The 22,123-nt window shown below is 37.0% G+C and overlaps 2 pseudogenes; both read right to left on the minus strand.

Moving 5' to 3' along the window:
- Nucleotides 1–6,272: 6,272 nt before the first annotated feature.
- On the minus strand, nt 6,273–7,205 carry LOC144237777 (olfactory receptor 5L1-like; annotated as a pseudogene).
- Nucleotides 7,206–16,673: 9,468 nt separating this feature from the next.
- Nucleotides 16,674–18,872, minus strand: LOC144237763 (olfactory receptor 5D18-like; annotated as a pseudogene).
- Between the last annotated feature and the right edge of the window lie 3,251 nt (nt 18,873–22,123).

Raw genomic sequence — 22,123 nt, forward strand, 5'->3', positions numbered from 1 at the left:
TTGTTTCTGAATACTAAAACACAAAAGCACTTTAAACAGTCATTAAAACAGTATGGGTCCTGTTAAAATATTCTCTAATTAGAAGAGAGTTGAGTTCAGTATATCTTTAAAACAATTGTTTATGGACAAAATATTTTCACTTCTATTTTCAAGTAACCAAAACCTAGTTCTAGCTAACAAACCTGAGAGACTGACATTTTGACCCTCTTGCTGAAGATGTATGATGTATGTAGTAGGCAGACACTTACTTATACTGTAATTTAAGCTCCTGGGGAATGGGCCCATTAAGCTCCAAAACAATTACTAATCTCTATGGTATAACAAAATATATAAAAATTAAGCCAAGATGACATGTGACATAACACAACTAATAGTTAATCTCTATGGAGTATCATCAGGAAATTTATTTTTTGAATTATCCCAATTTGGGAAACAATGGATTAAAACCACATCTGCCTCCTCCCGGAATTCATGGTGCTACATGATAGATATTACATTAAGTGTCTTATAACATTCCACCGTCTCCTAGATTCCTGTAGGGTACTGTGACTAAAGCTGCATCAGAATTCCATTAAATACCATAAAAGTAATGATCCTACTGGTCAGAAAATCATATAAGAACTCACACTTATCGAGCCCTTGCTATGTGTTGGAACCCATTCTAAATATTATGCAAATATTAACTTACTTCAGCTTTCTAGTTACCAGCCAGGAAAACAATTGCAGTTTTTATGCTTATCTTTCAAAGGAGATGATGGAGATACAGGCAGTTGCAACTTGGATAAACTCAAAAGAAATTGTCAATAAAGGAAATTGAGACCCATCTGGTTTTCCTACCCATTTGAATATATGGGGGAAAAAATAAACTAGAGAGATTTCTGAGACTGCATTTTTTTCTAATGCGTGTGCAATGCTGGAAGCCATCAAATGGGACTGCTCAGATGTCTCTTTAGGTGTGTTCTTCTGACTTTAAAGGATGAATCTAGGCCACAGTATTCTACTTGTCTCTGTGTATCACTAGCTGTGCACATAAATTTTTAAAGGTATATGTGGTCAAGATATAATTTCAAGTCAATAAATTGGTATCCTCTCAACTACCATATAATATGTTCCTAAAATTGGAATGTCAAAGACTGCACCCAAGGCTGAGGAGACATCCATCTGTTTCTCCATCTCCATCTTTCTATGTGAGCGATCCATTACATTGTTTTTCATATGTTAATCCAGCCTCTCATTTCTGAGCAAATCTCCTTAGATGTGGTACATAATCCTTATATGTGATTTATTGGATCTATCTTATTATTGGATATAATAGTTTGTTGAGAATTCTTGTGTTTATATCCATTAGGGATTTTGGTTTGTGTTTTCTTCTGTGTGTTGTCTTTGTTTGTCTTGATATCAAGGTAATACTGGTATAATTGCATGGATTGGAAAGAGCATCATGTCCTCTATCTCCTACATGAAGTAATTCACAATTGGTGCCATTGCTTGTGTAGTTATTTAGTAAAAGTAACTGGTGAAGCCATATGTGAAAAAACCAGTAATATTTCCTATATAGATATTTAGTGGTAGAACTGTATGGATACTGATGGAAGGAGGGTGGGAATATTTTCATTACAGACTGAATTGATTGTTACATATCCTTTCAGATTTTCTATTTTTTTTGTCAACTTGGGTAAATTTATCTCTTTCAAATTAGCAATATCATCTAAGTTGACTAAATTGTTGGTATAAAGTTCTTTATACTATTCATTATACTCGTTTAAATTTCATCAGGGTTACTTCCCTTACTCATTGCATTAATTTGTTTCTGGTTTCTTTTTCTCCTAGTAATTCTAGCTCAAATTTTGTCAATTGGATTAACATTTTCACAGTGCAAACTCAATAATCTCTTTTTTTTTTAATGTTTTTTTTAATGTTTTTTTTTTTTTCTAGGAGAGAGAGAGAGACAGCGTGAGCAGGGGAGGGTCAGAGAGAGAGGGAGTCACAGACTGAAACAGGCTCCAGGCTCCGAGCTGGCAGTCAGCACAGAGCCCGACGCGGGGCTTGAACCCACGAACCGCGAGATCATGACCTAAGCGAAAGTCTGGACGCTTAACCGACTAAGCCACCCAGGTGCCCCAATAATCTCTGTCTTTTACCTTCTTGCTTTAGTGACTGATGCGGTAGTCTTTATTATAACCTACTTTTTTTCTTTTCTTTTTTTTTTCTTTCTTTTTCTTTTTTAGTTTCTTGATGCAGAAGCTAAGATTCTAGTTTTGACAGTTTTATTCCTTCTAATACAGTTATTTTAAAGACATCTATTTCCCCTCTAAACACTTAGAAGCATCTATTGAATTCCGTGAGTTAGTTTTCATTTTCATAATTGACTCCAATCAAGAGCAATATAATATTTCTGCTCTTTTTTACAAGTGTTCCTGGAAGTTCAAATCAAGTAAGCGACAATGTGTAAAGGAAAGAAGTTTCATATAAGTGAATATATAAAACAGTGAGGGTTATAATTATATGCCCAAATTTTTGAAATAAAGTTGACTTTAATTCATTACTATAAGTTTAAGATCATATAACCATTCCAAATTGTTTAATTAACCCATAAAAGGTTTTTATCCAGTATTTATTTTACCCTCAACAGAAACAGATAGTATTTTTCTCTCAATTTTCTGAACTAATTTAGGATTTTTCAAAAAACAAAGGGTACAGAACAAAGATATATAAGTAATTCAAGCAAAATTAATGATAGAAGAAAGATAAATATGATGCCATAAATTTTTGAAATTAGATACCTCTATTTATGAGACCATCTTATAATAAATATTACTTATACTAGAGAAAAGTTGATCCTTCCTGATAGACACAATAACCTAGGTTTCACTGATTATTTGTTCAGATTATAATTAAAAATGACAATCTAAAACAACATTTAAGGAAAGCAAATGGTTCTCAATATTTACAAGAAATCTATTCAATAATTTTATGAAGACTGCCTAAGGAATTCTGATGAAGAGAATTGAGATATGCCTTTGGTCAACAGCCATTAAATTAGTAATATATTTATGCTGATTGTTAGGCGATAACACAGGAGCCTAAAACATATAACATGAATATATTTTCTTTGTTTCTGTTCTCACCATTCTAAGAAACAAGCTAATATTTCTAATCTTCTTGTAAATATTTCTATCTTCCACACTGGAACTCTTCTTGAAGGAATTGAGAATAGTATGTTTATCTTATGCAAATATTCATTCTTTCAAACACCTATCAAGATACCATGTAAGCCTAAGACCTAAAATAATAGCTCAAAAATATTGTTGAATCACTGACTTAATTATATATGCTCACCTCTTGAACCTCGCTTGTGTTCTTTGCTCCTGATTAAACCTGTCTTCCTTTTTTGTTTCTCTTAAAAACATGCTCATCCTTCAAGGTCAGCCAAAAGATGCATGCCATTATGAAACAATCTCTTTGATATCCATAAAAGATTTTGAACTGTGTCTCCCAACTGACATGTTATGACATTTACTAACACGCTGGCCTTAAGGTTCTTGAAAAGGAGACTATGTATTTCTTTCCTATCATCGATTTCACTAAATTTAACCTACAAAAGTGGTTGGTTATTTAACACCTACAACCTGTCAGTTAGCAGTGAAGAAAGAATACAACTAACATTTACTGCACATATACAATATGCCAGATACATTGTCTACATTTTATTTTCTTCCACATGCCACTCTATGAACTATATCATATTATATCATTTTTGTAGATAAAGACTGGTTCAGGTAAACCAATTGGCCTGTTTTATATTATCAGAGCTGGATATGATTTCTCTGACCTAAATTTCATATTCTTTCCATTGCAAATATTCGGTCTTTTTAAAAATAGAATTTTCCTCCTCAATTAAGGAGCTTGATTCTCAGATCATTCAACAATCACAGAAATGTGTTCTATAATAACAGAAGTAAAGGTTTATCAATGCATGCATTCAATAGGAAAAAAAGTGTTATTTTCTGACTGTGCCTTTGATGTCCTTATTTCTCACCTTATAGATGAGAGGATTCAACATGAGGATCACCATTGTGTATAACAGATACCACTTTGTGTACCTGGAAGTTTAGGAGTTATGGCACAGACTAGAAGAGAATGGTGCCGTGGGAAAAGGTGCTCCAGTCAGGTGTGGAGCTGACAGTTGGAGAAGACCGTGTGATGTTCACCTGGTGAGTGCATCCGGAGGCTGGTGGCAATAAAAAACAGATAAGATGGGATAACGAAGAGCAGTGTGCTCACCTCATTGGCATGGCAGTGAGAAGAAGCAACTGGCCGACATAAGACTCAGATAAGACAAAGACATTAGTGAGAACTCACAGACGTGATTGTGTTGAACCAATGAAAGGTTGTTCAAAAGCGGAACATGTGAGTTTCAGGAAACATGCTCCTCCCCCGGCATAGGATGGAACCTCGAGTAGGGCACAGGGTTTCTGGGGCATGGCAACTGTGTGGTGCAAAGTGTTGTAAATGGCCACGAAGCTGTCATACACCATCACAGCAGAATTAATTCAGTAACCACAAGGAGGAAAAATAAAGTGCACTATGCACCCTGAAAATGATTTTTTTTTAATTTTTCAAGTTTCTATTTAAATTCCACTTAGTTAACATACAGTGTAATATTACTTCCAGGTGTAGAGTGCAGTGATTCATCACTTACATACAATACCCAATGCTCATCACAAGTGCATTCCTTACTGCCCATCACACATTTAATCCATTCCCCACTTACCTCCCATCTGGCAGCATTCAGTTTCTTCTTTATAGTTAAGAGGCTACTCTATAGATTATGTCTCTTTTTCCCTGCTATGTTCATCTGTTTTGTTTCTTAAATTCCATGGATGAGTGAAAATCATATGGTATTTTTCTTTCTATGACTGACTTATTTCACTTCGTATAATCCTTTCTAATTCCATCCAGGTTGTTGCAAACACAAGATTTCATTCTTTTTGGTGGCTCAGTAATATTCCATTGTGTGTGTGTGTGTGTGTGTGTGTGTATCACATCTTGTTTATCCATTTATCAGTTGATAGACATCACACATTTAGGCTCTTTCCATAATTAGGCTTGAGAATGAAATATGTACGTTTTCACCAACTAGGTTACATTCCATTTAGAAGTGAGTGTTTTATCCAAATGAAGAGTTAGAATGGAGACAAAAAGTGAAAAAAGAAATAACAAAAGTATGACAAGTGACCTGTCAGAAATGCAGCTATATGTAGTAATGAATGACAGCAATTGTGTGTGTGTGTGTGTGTGTGTGTGTGTGTGTGTGTGTGTGTGACAGAAAGTATAGATGTAGTATTAGTACAATATAAAGAGAGTGGGGAGACAAAGAGAGAACTAATCATGTGCTGGGGATTATTCTAGGCTCTCTACACATGACACGCAGTTTAATTTTACTAACATTCTTGCGAAGTAATTATGATTAACTCCACTTTTCAAGATTTAATAGTATGTAAAGTTCCAAAAACGCCAAACACTGAGATAAAATAATAAAGAAAATAAGAAATAAGTAATAAACTTTTTAAAAAGTATAGAAAGATAAAAAATGGCATATGTACATGTGGAGATCTCCGTGTATAAACTTTTGGAAAAAGACATGTTCTTCATTGTAAAATAGCAGGAAATCAATTTTGAAAAGGAAAAATTTTCCATAACAGACACTGAAAGAAAGTAAGATTGTAAAGAGTTCTTCATTCAGCTTGTGAAGGTTACAAAGCAAACTAAACATGTTTTAAGAATCCACTTATCCTATCCATTTAGAGATTTTAGATTGAAGAAAAGAAAAAGAGTAGGATTCCAATTTGAAATATACTCAATCCTAACTTTGAGGCAATTTGAAAAGGTACAAAGATAAGGGAATAAAAAAAAATCACTCATAACTACTGACCTTCTGGCTCTACCTCACTCGAACATTACAAGACACCCGTTACCTCCAGTTGCCTGCACTTTGGTACCCTGAGTATTGAAAATAAAATTTTTCAGGGCGCCTGGGTGGCTCGATCAGTTAAACGTCCAACTTCGGCTCAGTTCATGATCTAGCGTTCCTGGGTGTGAGCCCTGCCTCAGACTCTGTACTGACAGCTCAGAGCCTGAAGCCTGTTTTGATTCTGTGTCTCCCTCTCTCTGAGCACCTCCCCTGCTCATGCTCTGTCTATATCTCTCAAAAATAAATAAACATTAAAAGAAACTTGAAAAAAAAAGAAATTTTTTCTAGGAAATATTTTCTAGGAAAACATTTTGGAGCTCATAATTTTCCAGAGAGCTGCTTTCACATCCTTGTTCCTCAAGCTATAGATGAGGGCGTTCAGCATGGGGATCACTACCATGTAGAACAACATGGCCACCTTGTCAGTATCAATACTGTTGCCAGAACTGGGGTGGCAGTAAGTGAAAAGGATTGTTCCATGGAAGACAAGGATGGCTGTGAGATGGGAGGCACAGGTGGAAAAGGCTTTGTGCCTTCCCCCTGAAAACTGTATCCTCAGGATGGTGATGAGAATGAGCAAGTAGGATGTGAGGATGATCACGATGGTGGTGAACTCATTGACAGTCGCCACGATGTAGAGCAGCAGTTCATTCACAGTGACATCAGAGCAGGCGAGGGGTAGGAGAGGGGGTAGATCGCAAAAGAAGTGATCAATCACATTTGATCTGTAGGATGGGATCTCAAGAGCTAAACACAAGTGGGTCAGAGAACACGCCATCCCACAGAGGTAGCAGCCAGACACCAGCTCCATACAGAGATTCCGGGACATGGTGACCATGTACAACAGTGGGTTGCAGATGGCCATGAAGCGATCATAGGCCATCACAACCAGCAGGAAGACCTCAATTACCACACACGTGCAAAACAAGTAGAACTGCACTGTGCATCCAGGGAGGAGACGGCTTTGTCCTTGTTTAAGGTATTAGTTAGCATCTTTGACATGATGACCATGGAGTCGCAAAAATCCACAAAGGACAAGTGGCTGAGGAAAAAGTACATGGGAGTGGAAGTGAGAGCTGACCTGAATCACTGCAATCATGCCCAGGTTACCCAGCACCGTGACTCCATAGATGAGAAAGAACAGCAGGAAGAGGAAGACTCTCAGCTCAGGGGCTCCTGTGAATCCGAGGAGAATGAACTCTGACACATTGGAGCAGTTTCTCATGCCCATGGCCCCATTTGATTGAAGTTGGAGAAAAATATTAATAGTTATCCTCCATTATACAATCCCAAATACATTTTTTGGATGTCTTTTGAAAAAAAATACATAAAACATGTAAGTTAGTTAATTTTTTCAGCAAAGAATTAGAACATAGCTTTTGTGAAGTTTAGGAAAAGTACAGACATGTGGAGAGATACATTAGGTCACACTTAATTTCCAGATCACACAAAAACATCCACATCCATCACAGCGTCTATGATTCCTTAATCAAGTCCTACCCAATTTAATGCTTGACACTGAATCATTAGAAGGACATACCACATTTCTTAAGTAGCCACATTGTTTTATGAAACTCAAAGCCCTTTTTCCTGGCAGAATGGTTAATGACCCAGGAAGTATTGAGATCTCAGCAAATTATGTTTTACATCACTCAATATCCTTCTCTGTTTTCCCCTGTAATGATGAGACGCATGTCTATTGGTGATTATTTACCCACAAGTGTTCATTGTTTAGTAATATGTTTTAGATGAAGAAGAAGCTTTTATACTCTTTGCCAGCATTTTTTTTCCTATACATTAACATAATGGTTTTCTTGATATTGCTCTTCAATGTCAGCCTTTGTACAGGGAGTTCCTACTTGGATTCAAACTTCCTGTAACTCTGACTCTGAAGCCTTAGAAGAACCTATGTGACAAATAAATTCACTGCTTTAAATCTATTTGAAGAACGGATCAAAGATGTATGTGTGGAAGTGTTATGAAAATGTTCGTAGATGCATGGTAGCATTATTTTTGACAGTCAATTTCAACAATACTGTGTCAAACAAGAGGAAAATGGTCAGCTGCCTCTGGGCGGCTCAGTTGGTTAAGCGTCTGACCAGCTCAGACTATGATCTCAGGGTTACTGAATTCAAGGCCTGATTCCTGCTGTCTGCTTTCAGTGCAGGGTCTGCTTTGGATCCTCTGTCTCCCTCTCTCTGGCCATCCCTCGCTCACATATGCTGTTTCTCAAAAATAAATAAACATTAAGAAGACTTAATAAATAAGAGAGAAAAGTTGACAGCTATGGTACATATATATTATAGGAATGTATGCAGCTATGAAGAGGATATTTTTGAAGGCCATTAATGACCTGAAAAATGGCCATGATAAAATTCTAAGTTGAAAAATAGTGAGCCAGAAGGCATAGCTAGAATATTATATATGCATACACAAATTGTTGGCATGTTTAACCCTCACAAAATCCATGAAACATAAATATTTTTTTTCTCATCATTTGAAAAGAAAAGCAGAAACTTGCCTGATGGTATGGAGAAACCAGCTGATTATTCCTGGAGGAAAGACAGTCTTCACAATTATTCAACACAGTCAACTATGTCCCCTTTTGTCAAGTGATTTCAAAGAAGTAAAAGATATGTGCATTAAGAAATCCCAGTCTGGAAGTAAATAGTTATTCTGATAGTATCGTTTTTCTCTCTTCAATGGTCAGTAAAAGAGACTTGCCTCTTCCTGAGTCTAATGTAGTATATAATTTTGAAACCCATGCCTATTTTAAAGTCTAAAGGTGAAAACTCTGGCTGTTGATTATTTACATAGAAGTGGTTCTTAACCAGAAGGGATTTTGGTCCCTCTGGGACCTGTGTCTTTGTCCCAAGACTTTTGGGTTGTCCCAATAGGAAGGGGTGCTAGTGACATCTAGTGGGTAGAGACCAGAGTGCTGCTGAAGAGTCTATGATGCACAAGGCAGCCTTCCCTTCCTCCGTCCAGCCACCACCCCCCTACACACACATACACATGCAAGCAGCTCACACAAACATCAAAATATTATCTGGCCCGAAAGGTCAATAGTACCAATGTTGAGAAGCCTGCTATGGAAAGACATTTCTCAGTGCTATGCACAAGACCAAAATAATTCCTCTCCTTTCTGTCTCACAGAGGGTTCTTACTTCTGTATCCCTCTAAGGACACTCCCCTTCCTACAGCTCTGAACACCAGAGAAGGAAACTTCCATAGGATCTTCTCCAGGTTCCAAGGATGGAGTCAGTGTGAGAGAGGAGGAAGGGGAGAGGGAGAGACCAAGCATTCTCCCCAGTTTACTTGCCCTCTTCCCTCTTACACCAGCAGTTGTTACCAGGTGGTTGTTCCTGCAGATTAAACTGTTTCCATTCCCCATTGAGACTGTTTCTCCCTACACAAAAGTGTGTTCAGGAGGAAGTGATCAAAACATGGCATTTCTTNAAAATGGCCATAAAAATTAAACTTTTGAGGAAAAAGGAGAAAAAAAGCATTCAGCTCCTAGACAATATCATTGATGCCCATCCCCAGGAAATGAGTGTGCAGTCCAACTTCCTGTGGGAGACCTGTTGTCTCTCCTGGTTCTGGAGATGTTACCATGGAAACGTTTTATGGTTTTGTGTGTGAGAATCTCTGGGACCCATGTTCCCTAGGCTTCCCAAAACAATTATTGATCTCTCTGAGATATCAATGAGATACCAAGAAAACACTACTATCCTAAGACTCCAACAGCTTCTCCCATGAGATATAAACAGGAAGACAAACTATCCCAGCTTAGCACCTATAACTGTAACCCAGCAAGTTTCCTCTCAGAGTTCATGATGCATTGTACTGCATTGTATGCTGCCTCCATGCATTGCTCTGTGAACCAGGGATCATACTGTCATGATGAAATAGATGAATGTGTCCTGCAAACTTTGCCTGTGTTATATTCAGAAGCTCTTTCTGAAAGACACAGGGTCTGAAGTCAAACCAGAGCTCTGTCAAATACCAGCCACAGGTGTGAATAACAAACCACATTTATCCAGAAGGTAAATAATGCTCACATCACTGACCATTTTCTATGACCCAGTTACTGTCTTGTAACAACCATTAACACATTTTTGCTTTTATAAAAAATATTTTTAAAAAATTTTTAATGTCTATTCATTCTTAGAGAGAGAGAGAGAAAGAAAGAGAGAATGAGCAGGAAAGGGGCAGAGAGAGAAAGAGAGAGAGAGAGAGATACAGAATCCGAAGCAGGCTCCAGGCTCCCATCTGGAACCTGAGGCAGGGCTTCCACAAACTGTGAGATCATGACCTGAGCTGAGTTGGAAGCTCAACCAATGAGTCACCCAGGTGCCCCATTAACACATTTGATATTTATAACAATAAATGAGATCACTACAGTAATGCACCTTTACAAAAAGGTGAGGCACTGTCAGTTGTAACTTGCCCCAAGTTGGAATCACTGATAAGATGAGGCCATGTGCTGCTTTTGGATCTGTGCCCCCACATATGAGGGTGTGAGGAAGAGCAGAGCTACCGATGGTGCTGGAGTGGCATCTCCCTGCTGGGCCCCAAAGGTCATTAACCATAATGGGGCTAGGGTTTCTACCAGGTCTGCTCCTTTACAGGCTCTATAACACCTCCTAAACCAATAAGGTTCAAATCGCTGCCTGTGGCTTACGTACAGTCAGCATTTCAAGAACTTCATGGATGTCAATAGTTACAAGTAATCAGTTTGCAAAATTTCAATAACCAATGTGCATTCTCCTGAGATTGATTCATCTAATTCCCTAAGTTTGAAGAATTTTTCTGGGTGTCTTTTCCACCTACCACTTTCATAATTTCTTTGCCCTCTATTTTCAAAAGCAAAGATCCCCAGTCTAGAGAGAGACAGCAAGCTTCTAAGCCCTAAAACACAAGAACATTTTGAAATACTGCTTTCCAGGAAGCCTGAAGTTTGCTTAATCAAGACTCTTCAAACCCAAGTTTCTCTCTGGCATATGCAGGCTTCTTTTCAAGGAAAATAATGGCTTTAGGGTGTGTATTTAACCAATACAGACATGGTTTGAAATCAGACATATAGGAGATCAATGACCATATTTGTTTCCCATCTGTGCCTTGTGTTCTTAGTGCACCCGGAGACTATGGTCACGAAAGCCTCCCCCTGACGGAGGAGATGGTCTCAGGATGGCATCTCTAAGGAGCGTCTTTGGTTGTCATACTTTATTAGATCATCCGGGCGACCCTCCCACAGGGAAGCTGCTTTGCTTGTCTATTTATATTAGACTTAAAGACATGGCAGGCATTTTTTAAATACAAAAGTTCTATTGAGGTTGATTTCTTGGTTGTTATCCATAAATTTAATATCGTAAAGATGAAGCTCTAAGTTTTTGATGAAATGTATTTGGAACACATGATACCGCCATTTTAGTAAAATACTGTTAGCAAGTTTCAATGAAATCAACAATGTGTTAAATTTCCTGAACTTTTTAATTACATTGTTTTAATCAAGGTGTCTCTCCGTGGGAAGTGGGAGAACAATGGACATGCTTAATGGTTATATGATAAGTGTTAAGGAGGCCTTGTGGTAACCTCAGGAATTAAGGAAGTGAATGGTTCCAGTGCACATGGGTAACTCAGTAAATTGGGTGTGTGATTCAATCTTACCTCAGGCCATTGTCTCATGGTTGTGCGATTGGGTCCCACATCCATCTCTGCTTTGAGCAGGGAGCCTGTTTGGGATCCTCTCTCACTCTCTGCCCCTTCCCTGCTCACACACTGTGTGTCTCTCTCAAAATAAATAAATAAGTCAAATAAAAAAGTGAGTGTTTCCAACGATTCCATGACAAACCACTTCCAAACATATTAGTTAAAAACAACAACTGTCTATCAAATTGATCACTGTGGCATGAGTCTGTAAGTTAGTTCTGCTCATCTGATCCTGACACAACTACTTGTGGCTTGGTTTGTTTATATGTATGATATGAGCTTGGCAATTTAGGTGATGTAAGAGGGCTTCACACCCATGTAGCATACTTGGCTAGATGCCAGGTCATATGCTGGAGGTAAGAGAGCCAGTCTGTGCCTGTTTACATGGCAGTTTTCCTGAGAGATTGTGAAAATCCCAGGAGATGTGAAATTGCCACATTGCTTCTCAGAGGCTTAAAACTTGCCCAACATCACTGCAGCGATGCTCCGTTAGCCAAAGCTACTCAGAAAAGCAGACAAACTTCTAGGGGTGGGGAAACTGATTCCACCATGTGATCAGAAGAGCTGCACAGTGGCATAGACACCACAGGAATGGGGAATTTTGACCATGTTTTCAATCTACTAAACTGGGTAACAAACTCTTTTGAAAGAATTAATTTCTAATAATTTGCCCTTTGACAAAATTGGAGAATCTCAGTATAATTTTGTGTAATGCATTAAATTTTTAAAAATTTCTCATGAAAAATTATTGTGAGAAATTGGCACATCACTCGGATGTAGTTGAAAGAGTTAAGTGACTTTACTAACACAGCATAGTTTCTGATACAGTTCTTAGTCTCATATACTCTTAACATGACCAAATATTCTCAATATTTTCATCTATTAAACAGTAGAAATAGAAGCGCTGGTGTGCCTCAGACAGTTAAGCAGCTGACATGGGCTCAGGTTAGGATCTCACAGTTCACAAGTTTGAGCCCCACATCAGGCTCTGTGCCGACAGCTCAGAGCCTGGAGCCTGCTTTGGATTCTGTGTCTCCCTCTCTCTGTGCCTTTCGCCTGCTCACTCACTGTCTCTCTCTCTCTCTCTCTCTCAAAAAAAAATAAACATTAAAATTTTTTTCTAATAGAAATAGAAATGAAAGTAAATTATCTTGCTTTCTAGCATTAAGTAATATATTTCCATGGATACATTTAATTGAGATTAAAAAAAATCCAAACATATACTCAATATTTCTCACAAAAATAAATTTGCAAATGCATTTTTTCCATTTTGAATACCTGTATTTTATCCAAATTAGCTTATGTAATTACAGTTTTCATTAGTGGTACAATTATTGTATCATTACAAGGTTAAGTTAATCTAGGAAAATACCTTTCAATCTTGCCAAAAGCATTATGGTACAACTTAAAAGTATAAATGTGATTAATAAAATTATAATATTCAATGAGGGTAGTAGAATTGACCATGAGGTGAGGAAGAGGAAAGACACAAATCTACTTTCAGATGTTCTTATGTATGTTTTTTTTTTTTAAGTTCACTTATTTATTTAGAGAGATACAGACAATCAGTTAGGGAAAGGCAGAGAGAGGGGTACAGAAGATCAGAAGCAGGCTCTGTGCTGACAGCAGAGACCCTGAAGCAAGGCTCGAACACAGGGACCCTAAGACCATGACCTGAGCCAGTCAGATGTTTAACCAATGAAACCACCCAAACACCCACTTATGTGTATATTTTAAATGAATTATGCTATGCAACAGTAATCACACTTTTTGCTGCTATTTAAATTTATGATGAAATACTTTATATGCAAAGTTAAATTATTTTCAAAACTGCAAGATACACAACCAAAAAATGTGAAAAGTGCCAAATGGCATGCTGTTACAGAAGCAACGGAATCTATTATAAAGACTCTGAAATGTGGCAACAGAAAAATGAAAAAAAACCAAGATTGTTTGCTAGTGTTTACTAGAAGATATGCTTGCTGGGGTATCTGAAGTCTTAACAAATTGCTTTCATTTGTCAACAATTGCTTTTACAACCTTAGCCAGGTCACTGAAGTGTTATGGGCTTTGGTTTCTTCAGAGTAAAAGATAAATGCTTGGTGTGACTTTCACCCCAAAATAATCATCCTTTGTCCAAGCAGGACAGAAGTAAAATAAGGGTCTCTCTACAAATGAATTACCCATAATTCACATAAGTAGCTTCCTAAATTTCAAGGTAAATTGGAAATTATAAAAGTACATATAAATTGTATCCATTTATTAATTAATGTACTAATTTATTAATAATGAATTAATTTATTGTATTAGTCTATAAGTGAGTAAAGGAGAAAAGGTTCAACTAGAGATTGAACCAGAATGGGCTTATGAAAGAAAGGACAGCCTGATGCCAAAATGCCACCAATGCAAAACGCATTTTTGAAGTGGAATTAGTGGATATTGACTGAAATAGCAATGCTTCAGGTATAGAGGCATCAACAACAATAAGACATGGCCTTGAGGAAACTTATGTAACTAATTAGAGCTGGTTACTATTGGAAGGGAAGATTCAACTGGAAAATTCAAGAACACAGATACTGTTTACCTGATCCCCAACTTTTAATATGTGTAATCCATTATAATCCCCTAAAGTTTGAAATATTTATTACATCTTTGAAAAATATTGGTTTAGGATGACTGACAATCCCTTTACCTCATGTTGTAAACTAAAAGGCTCACTAAAATGTATTGAGTGTCTTGAAAAAAAAAGAATAAAGTAAAGTGAAAGATAAATGTGTGGATACGCTGAGAAACAGAAGTCAACAGAAGAGAAAAAAAGCACTTCCTCATCAGATATCCAATTTCTAAAATACTATTTCTTATATTGCATCTTTCCATGCAAAATGGTTATTTAATTAACTTTTTATAGTATAATATATGTAATTAGAACATTTTGATAGTGATCATAAGTTAAAAATAGTATGCATATTCTAAGTAACATATAAAATTGTTCACCTTTACCATAAAGACAGGAAATGTATTATTTTTCATTACATTAATAACTTGTTTGAAATTTTAACTATCCATATAGAGTAGAGAGAAAGAGAAGCATGTACAAGGCATACAAACAATGTGAGTTATTAATATTATAGAGCCTAGTACTTTTAACTTGTCAGATAAAATAAATAGGCCTTGGTAGTAATCACTATCTGATTTTATTGTATCTTGAATAAAGTTATGTAAGAAATTGGTTTTGAGCAATTTTTTTTAAAAATTTTAATCTTTATTTTTGAGAGACACAGAGACAAAGCATGAGCATGGGAGGAACAGAGACAGACACACATACAGAATCTGAAGAAGGTTCCAGGCTCTGAGTTGTCAGCATAGGGCCTGATGCAGGGTTCAAACCCATGAACCATGAGATCATGACCTGAGCTGAAGTCGAACACTCAACTGATTGAGCCACCCAGGCACCCCAGTTTGAGCAAGGTTTTTTAATTTTATTTTGAGCATAGGAAGAGAGAGAGAGAGAGGGAGGGAGGGAGGGAGAGAGAGAGAGAGAGAGAGGATGTGGAGGAAAGGCAGAGAGAGACAGGGACAGAGGATTCAAAGTGGGCTCTTCACTAAGACAAGAGAGCCCGATGACATGAACTGAGGCAGTCAGGTGCTTAACTGACTGACACACCAGGAGCCCTAGAGCACTTTTTCTTGAAGCAGGAATTCAGCTGAGAAGGAGTTAGAGGTTATGTTCATGTTCAGGAAAAAATAAAATTAAGGATTAGTAATGTTTGCTATGTCATCATTGGCAGAATAATAGTATGAAACACAGGTTGGGCAGGCACTCATTATGCTTATGTTTTGCATAAAATTTTCTGAAATTTTGGGGGCACTTGGGTAGTTCAGTTGGGTGAACCATGCTGATCTTGATTTCAGCTCAGATATGATCCTGGGGTCATGGGATTGACCCCACATCAGGCTCTATGCTAAGCATAGAGACAGCTCAAGACTCTCTGTCCCTGTCTCTCTCTGCTCCTGTCCCCCAATCATTTTCTCTCTCCTTCTCGCCCCCCAAAAATAATAATTTGAAAAAAGAGATTTTCTGAAATTCAGTCTAACATCTTTAAGCCTTTGGTGGAGCCCATCATAGCTTATCACACTGCCACAGTGGAGTGCCTTTGAAACATATTTAGGATATAGACAATGTCTTATTAAATTTCCACTCATGCCAAGTAACTCATATACACAATGCAACACACACACACACACACACACACACACACACACACGTTATATAGTAATCACTCAATAAAATATTTTTGGATTACTACCCAGTATTACATTCTGACCTTCTTGATTTCATAATGCTTTGCTCTTCTGAATGAAACTCGTGCCTTCTTGTCTCCTGAAACTCTGTCCATCCTGTTATTCAAAGCGAAGTTGAAGCAATACCTATTTTTTGAAGACATTACTCTAAAGTTCCTGAATGGACTTAAACTTTTCTTTCTTTCAAACACTCTATGATCCTTTTTATTCCCCACCTTATACAATGGCCACGTTCTTCTCTGCCCTACTGTCAACACTGGATTTTGCATTCCTTGGAGATGAGGACGATGTCTTATTTTAACTGCTACTTTTACTTTTAAGAGGTAAATTCAGGTACTTATTGAGAGCCTCATCTACTTGAGGTATGTTATAAGAAAGGGAAATAAAATTAATGTTTGTAGGGATTATACAAAGTATTCCACATGATATCTATATTAAGATTTAGTCTTCACAAAAAGATGAGGAGCTAGCTTACATTACCTTAATTTTGTAGATTAAAAACCAAAGTTGAGAAGGGCTTCTGATTTCTTTTTCCAGTAAGCAAGAGATAGAGTCAAGTTAAGTCTCTTGAATGACTTTCCATTATACATTAACTCTTCATTATATTTAAAGGTATCTTTACCACCTACATTTCTAGGCACACTTGATTTACATTTCAAGGACAAAATCTACTCAAATAATATGCTCAAAAAGAAAAGACTTTAGTATCCATTAATTTGCTGACTGCATCCTTGACATCCTTATTTCTCATACTGTAGATCAAGGGATTAAGCATAGGGATCACCATTGTGTAAAACACAGACACCACTTTGACTGTATCCCTGGAGTTTTTGGAGTTAGGAACACAGTAGAAGAAAAGAATAGTCCCATAGAAGATGGTGATGGCAGTCAGGTGGGAGGCACAGGTGGAGAAGGCTTTGTGGTGATCACTGGCTGAATGCATCTTGAGGATGGTGACCATGATAAATACATAAGACATGAGAATGATGAGCAGTGTACTGACCACATTAAAGGTGGGAGAAAAGAAAAGCAGCAACTGATTGATGTAAATATCAGAGCAAGACAGGGAGAGCAGCGCAGAGAACTCACAGAAGTGATTGATTGTGTTGAAACCCGGAAACAATAATTGGGTAACAGAGCATGTGAGTATCTATGGTACTCCCATGCATATGATCCGACAACCAGCATGGCACAGAGCTTCCAGGACATGGCCACTGTGTAGAGCAGAGGTTTGCACATTGCCACAAATCAGTCATAGGCCATCACAGCTAATAAAAAGGATTCAGCTACCACAAAACTACAAAAGAAAAAAATATTGAACTACACATTCTGGAAATGAAATGATCTTGTCTTCCACTACTCGGTTTGTCAAGGCCTTAGGAACAATGATGGAGGAATAGCAGAAATCGACAAATGAGAGGTGGCTGAGGAGAAGGTGCATGGGTGTGTGCAGTTTGGAGTTAATCTTGATTATAACTATCATCCCAATATTTCCTACGACAGTGACACTGTACATGACCAAAAAATCAAGAAGAGGGGAACTTGTGGTTCTGGGTAATCTGAGAAGCCCAAGAGAGTGAACATAGCCCCACTTTTACTTCTCTCTGACAGTAACACGATGGTTTGTGTTTGTCAGAGTCAGAATCGGTCCTGAGAATAAAAATATTAAAGAGAGTGAGCATCAAGGAAACTTGCCTAACTACCCCTTAACAATACTAGAAGATGAAGCAAAATGTCTTTTCTTAATTTCTCTATGTATTTATTATGTAAGATATGCTAAATGTCTAATATTTAAAAACATGAGAATCATCTTTTAAATGTTCTTTAAGTATAAAAGCAATATAATTATTACGTTAAAATTTTTTAAGTTCTTGGGGTGCCTGGCTGACTCAGCCAGTAAAGCATGGGACTCTTGATCTTCGTGTTGTAAGTTCAAGCCCCATATTGGTTGTAGAGATTATATTTAAAAAATTATGTAAAAGTGAACTCTGTAAAAAATTGTTTAAGATCTCAACTGTAATTTTTAATATTTACAAATAAAAGTATGAGATAAAGGGATTTATGTTTATTTTAAATCAAATATTCCCATAACTCTTTCAGTCCTCCTTGAACATTATAAGTTCATAAAAGATACCCCTAGCATAATATAATGACTGATTATGTCAGCTCTGTAAGCAGTACAAAATAAAGAGAGTTCCAAATAAATTAATTTTTACATCATAGGTTTATACTGTGACATTAAGCATAAACACCCCTAACATTTTATATTTGTGCCTTTATTATTCATTTCATATAACACTTTAATCTTTTTCTTCGTGACACAGTGAATCTGGTATCACAATAAATCTTAACTTGTTTTTTTATAGTTTTCTCCTCAACTAACCAGCTCTTAATTGTCATTCTGACCTCATTGCTTGATAAATCGTCAGTGTAGGTGCTAAAGATAATCATGTCTACTTCTTTATTCTAGAGGTGACAAAACAGAAACTGGAGAAACCTTGACTTACCCAATGACATGTCAATAAGGACCCATCTACATATCTGTGACTACAGCCTTGATCAAAATCCCAACCATATGTCCATTCCTCCACATGAGGCTCTGACCCATGGTCTAGGTCTAGATAGTAAGACATTTCTAATGATCATACTTGTAATTTGTGACAAACCAGAGTCTCTGGACCAATAGGAAATAGTCTTCTGACAATGTACTGACCACAGAGCGGCACTAGAAAGTAGCATCATAATGAAATGAGAGCAAGATTTAGGGAGATTTTCTCTCCCAGAAATAATTAAGAGTGACTTAGAAACTTTCTTTGCCTAGGATTCTCTCTTTTTCTCTCTCTTCTCACCTATTCTCTCCCTTCAAAACATGCAAGATATTCATCCTGTCCATATATTATATGTAAAGGAGAAGGATTTGTTTAAAAAAAAAAACTAGGGGTAGTTACACTAGGAAGACATTTTAGGAGAAAGGAGTAAAAGTATCATTGTATTTCTCCAGTCGGTGCCCAACACCTCTGAGATCTTACCATAGCAGGAAAATCTTAATCATCTCTCTGGTAAGGTTACCTCTGATTCCATGATCCAAGAAATAGTTTCAGATGGCCCATCAATGAAGATATCAGATCACATTCAAGACTGAGAGCTTAATGGCCCTCTCTGTCCCTAAACCCATATGTCTGAGTATTAAAGACAACCTCAAAGAAATAATCCATCATGAAGCCACACATTCTCATTATCAATGTCTTGCTAAATACAGTATTTCACTTATCTAAGTCCTTTTGAATTTTATTTAAATGACTGTTGTATTTAAGATGATGATTCTTGCATCTCAAATACTATTATTAAATTGTTGGTAAAAATTTTCTATAGCAATGGGTCCAAGAAATATAAGAGCTGAAATCTTCTTACCTTTGTTTTCCCTATTTTGTTCTAATGTTTCTTAGACACCTGGGTTTCCTGCTTTATAATCTTAATTAAAGCTGGTCCTTTTTAATTTTTCAGTCTCTAGTGTTTATTTTTGCTCATATCTTCTCTATCCTACCTTGACTATTTCTTCAATAACTTACAGAAATAAGACAATGCACATTCCCCAAGTTCTCAGACCTCTTCTATTCTCCCTACCCTGGGATCCCTTGTTCATCTGATCCAGGCCATTTAAGACAAAACTGTGTAATATAAATGCACTTTCTGTTCCTTGCATGTTGAGATATGTTACTTTTGCAGTGACTAAAATCCTCAGGAACTGTCTAGATCTAAGGGTAAGTTTTCCCCCTCCCATGCTGTTTTCCAGATATCGTACATTGAAATTAATATCAATCTATCTCTAGAATCTGAAAACAAAACTGCTGATGGCAAAGGTAAGGCCTCTCTTGGTTGGGACTGCTGGAGATATTCTTATCTCTATTGTACACCCTTTGGGACATGAACCCTAGGGATTATGTCTTCCCCTATTCTCTGAGGTCATGAAATAAACAATTAAAATTAATCACCTTTCTCTGATATAATTCTTGAAAACCTGTAGCAGCATTAGAATTTTATACAAAAATTTATATGAATATATTTTTGAGCTTATTTATTTAGTTTGAAAGAAAAGGAGAGAGAGAGCATGATAGGGACCGAGAGAGAAGGAGAGAGAAAGAATTCTAAGCAGGCATTGCACTGTCAGCACAGAGCCTGATGCGGGGCTTGATAGCACAAACCATGAGATCATGACCTGAGCCAAAACCAGACACTTAACAGCTTAGCCACCCAGGTGCCCCCCAAAATTTATATTTTAAAATTACTTCTCCAACCCCAGATTATTCCCAATGGAAGTATAAAAACCATCCTTATCAAATATTGAATGGCTACAATATAGAAGGCATAACTGTCTTCCTCCCTAGCATCCACTCCGACCCTGCTGGAGAAGAGTGAAGATCCTTCTTTTAGGTCATCACGATTCACTGAGAGTTAAAGCAGAAATATTTTAAAAAGTTAAATATCAAGTTAGGAAAATGATCTAGTCCACTTGAAATCTTATCCTATTCTTTTACTCTTAACCACCTCTGCTTCTTCCATCTAGTCTGACCTCTTTGTTTTTGTCTTTTGCTTTCTGGCTTCCAAAAAATATTATCAACACCTTTATGATCTTTTCTACTCACATTTCCTACAGACTGAAATGCTTTCCCCTATGTTTTTGTTCAAATGTGGCTTTTCAGTGGAACGTTCCATGAACATACTATTCTATGACAAGGGCTACTCTATTACCCAATTTAGTATTTAAGGTTCTTCACATGTTTCAAATACATTTGTTTTATTTTATTTATTTACTTTGAGAGAGAGAGAGAGAAAGAGAGAGAGAGAGTGTGTGTGTGTGTGAACACAAGCAGGGGAGAGGCAGAGAGAGACAGAGAGAGAGAAACCCAAGCAGGCTCTGCCTTGTCAGCTCAGAGTCCCATGCAGGGTTTGAACTCACACATCATGAGATCATGACCTTAGCTCAAGTCAAGAGTCAGATGCTTACCAACTTAGCCACCTAGGAGCCCCTCAAATATGTTTTTAATCCTTACGTTTTTCTTTATTTATATGTTGCTTGTTTTCTTCTGCTATGGTAAAAGTTCCAGGAAAGCAGAGATCATTTATTGCTTTGTTCACTAACATAACCCAAGCTCCTAGAGTAGCATAAAGTCAGTGTACCATGAATCTTTATTGAACACTAAATATGGCCTTCCAAAGGAACTGGGAATAGAGCCAAACTACCAGAATTATGAGGAATTTTATTGCAGAGAAGAGACAGTTGACAAAGAATAAAGATGTTTTAGAATTGATTCTTGAAACTGCAGTCACAACAAAAAATAAATAAATAAATAAATAAATAAATAAACCAAAAGAAATGTCCACTCCACTGAACTTCCTGTCTTCATTCAGGTTTATTACCAAAATCTTGACATTTGTAAGATCAGGAGCAGCATGGTGAAATTAATGGCAAATGGAAAATATCTCAAGTATTCTTCTTCAGAAAATTCTACAGGTAGTTTTACTGAAGTTTTATCATGTTGATCCATTTGGCAAACATTTTTTGCATATCCATTAAATGCAAGGTTACACTGTGGATATAAGAATAATAAATAATAATAAATAAATAATAAATAATAAATAAAGAAGTGGGTCACATTAAAATTTTTCTTTCAAAAGTTATATAGTCTCTCTGTCGTAACAAGCAATACAATTGAACAAAGACTGAAGGGTGTATGTTCATGCTCAGAATTAAAGCAGTGACTATTCTGTGAATTTTGTGTTTTGCTACAGCAACCAGAGAAAAGTGGTTGGGAACCTGATAAGGTTAAGTAATTATTCATTTATAACAAGTTTATAATAAGCTAGATACTATATTAAGTATTGGGGAAAAAGAGAAAGAATGGGGGCGCCTGGGTGGCTTGGTCGGTTAAGGGTCCGACTTTTGCTTAGGTCATGATCTCGTGGTTCGTGGGGTCGAGCCCCGCGTCGGGCTCTGTGCTGACAACCAGCTCAGAGCCTGGAGCCTATTTCAGAGTCTGCATCTCCCTCTCTCTCTGACCCTTCCCTGCTCATGCTGTCTCTCTCTCTTTCTCTCTCTCTCTCCTAGAAATAAATAAAAATATTAAGAAAAAAAAA

This window comes from Crocuta crocuta, unplaced genomic scaffold (genome assembly GCF_008692635.1).
Source record: "Crocuta crocuta isolate KB4526 unplaced genomic scaffold, BGI_CrCroc_1.0 scaffold1047, whole genome shotgun sequence".
Classification (NCBI taxonomy): domain Eukaryota; kingdom Metazoa; phylum Chordata; class Mammalia; order Carnivora; family Hyaenidae; genus Crocuta; species Crocuta crocuta.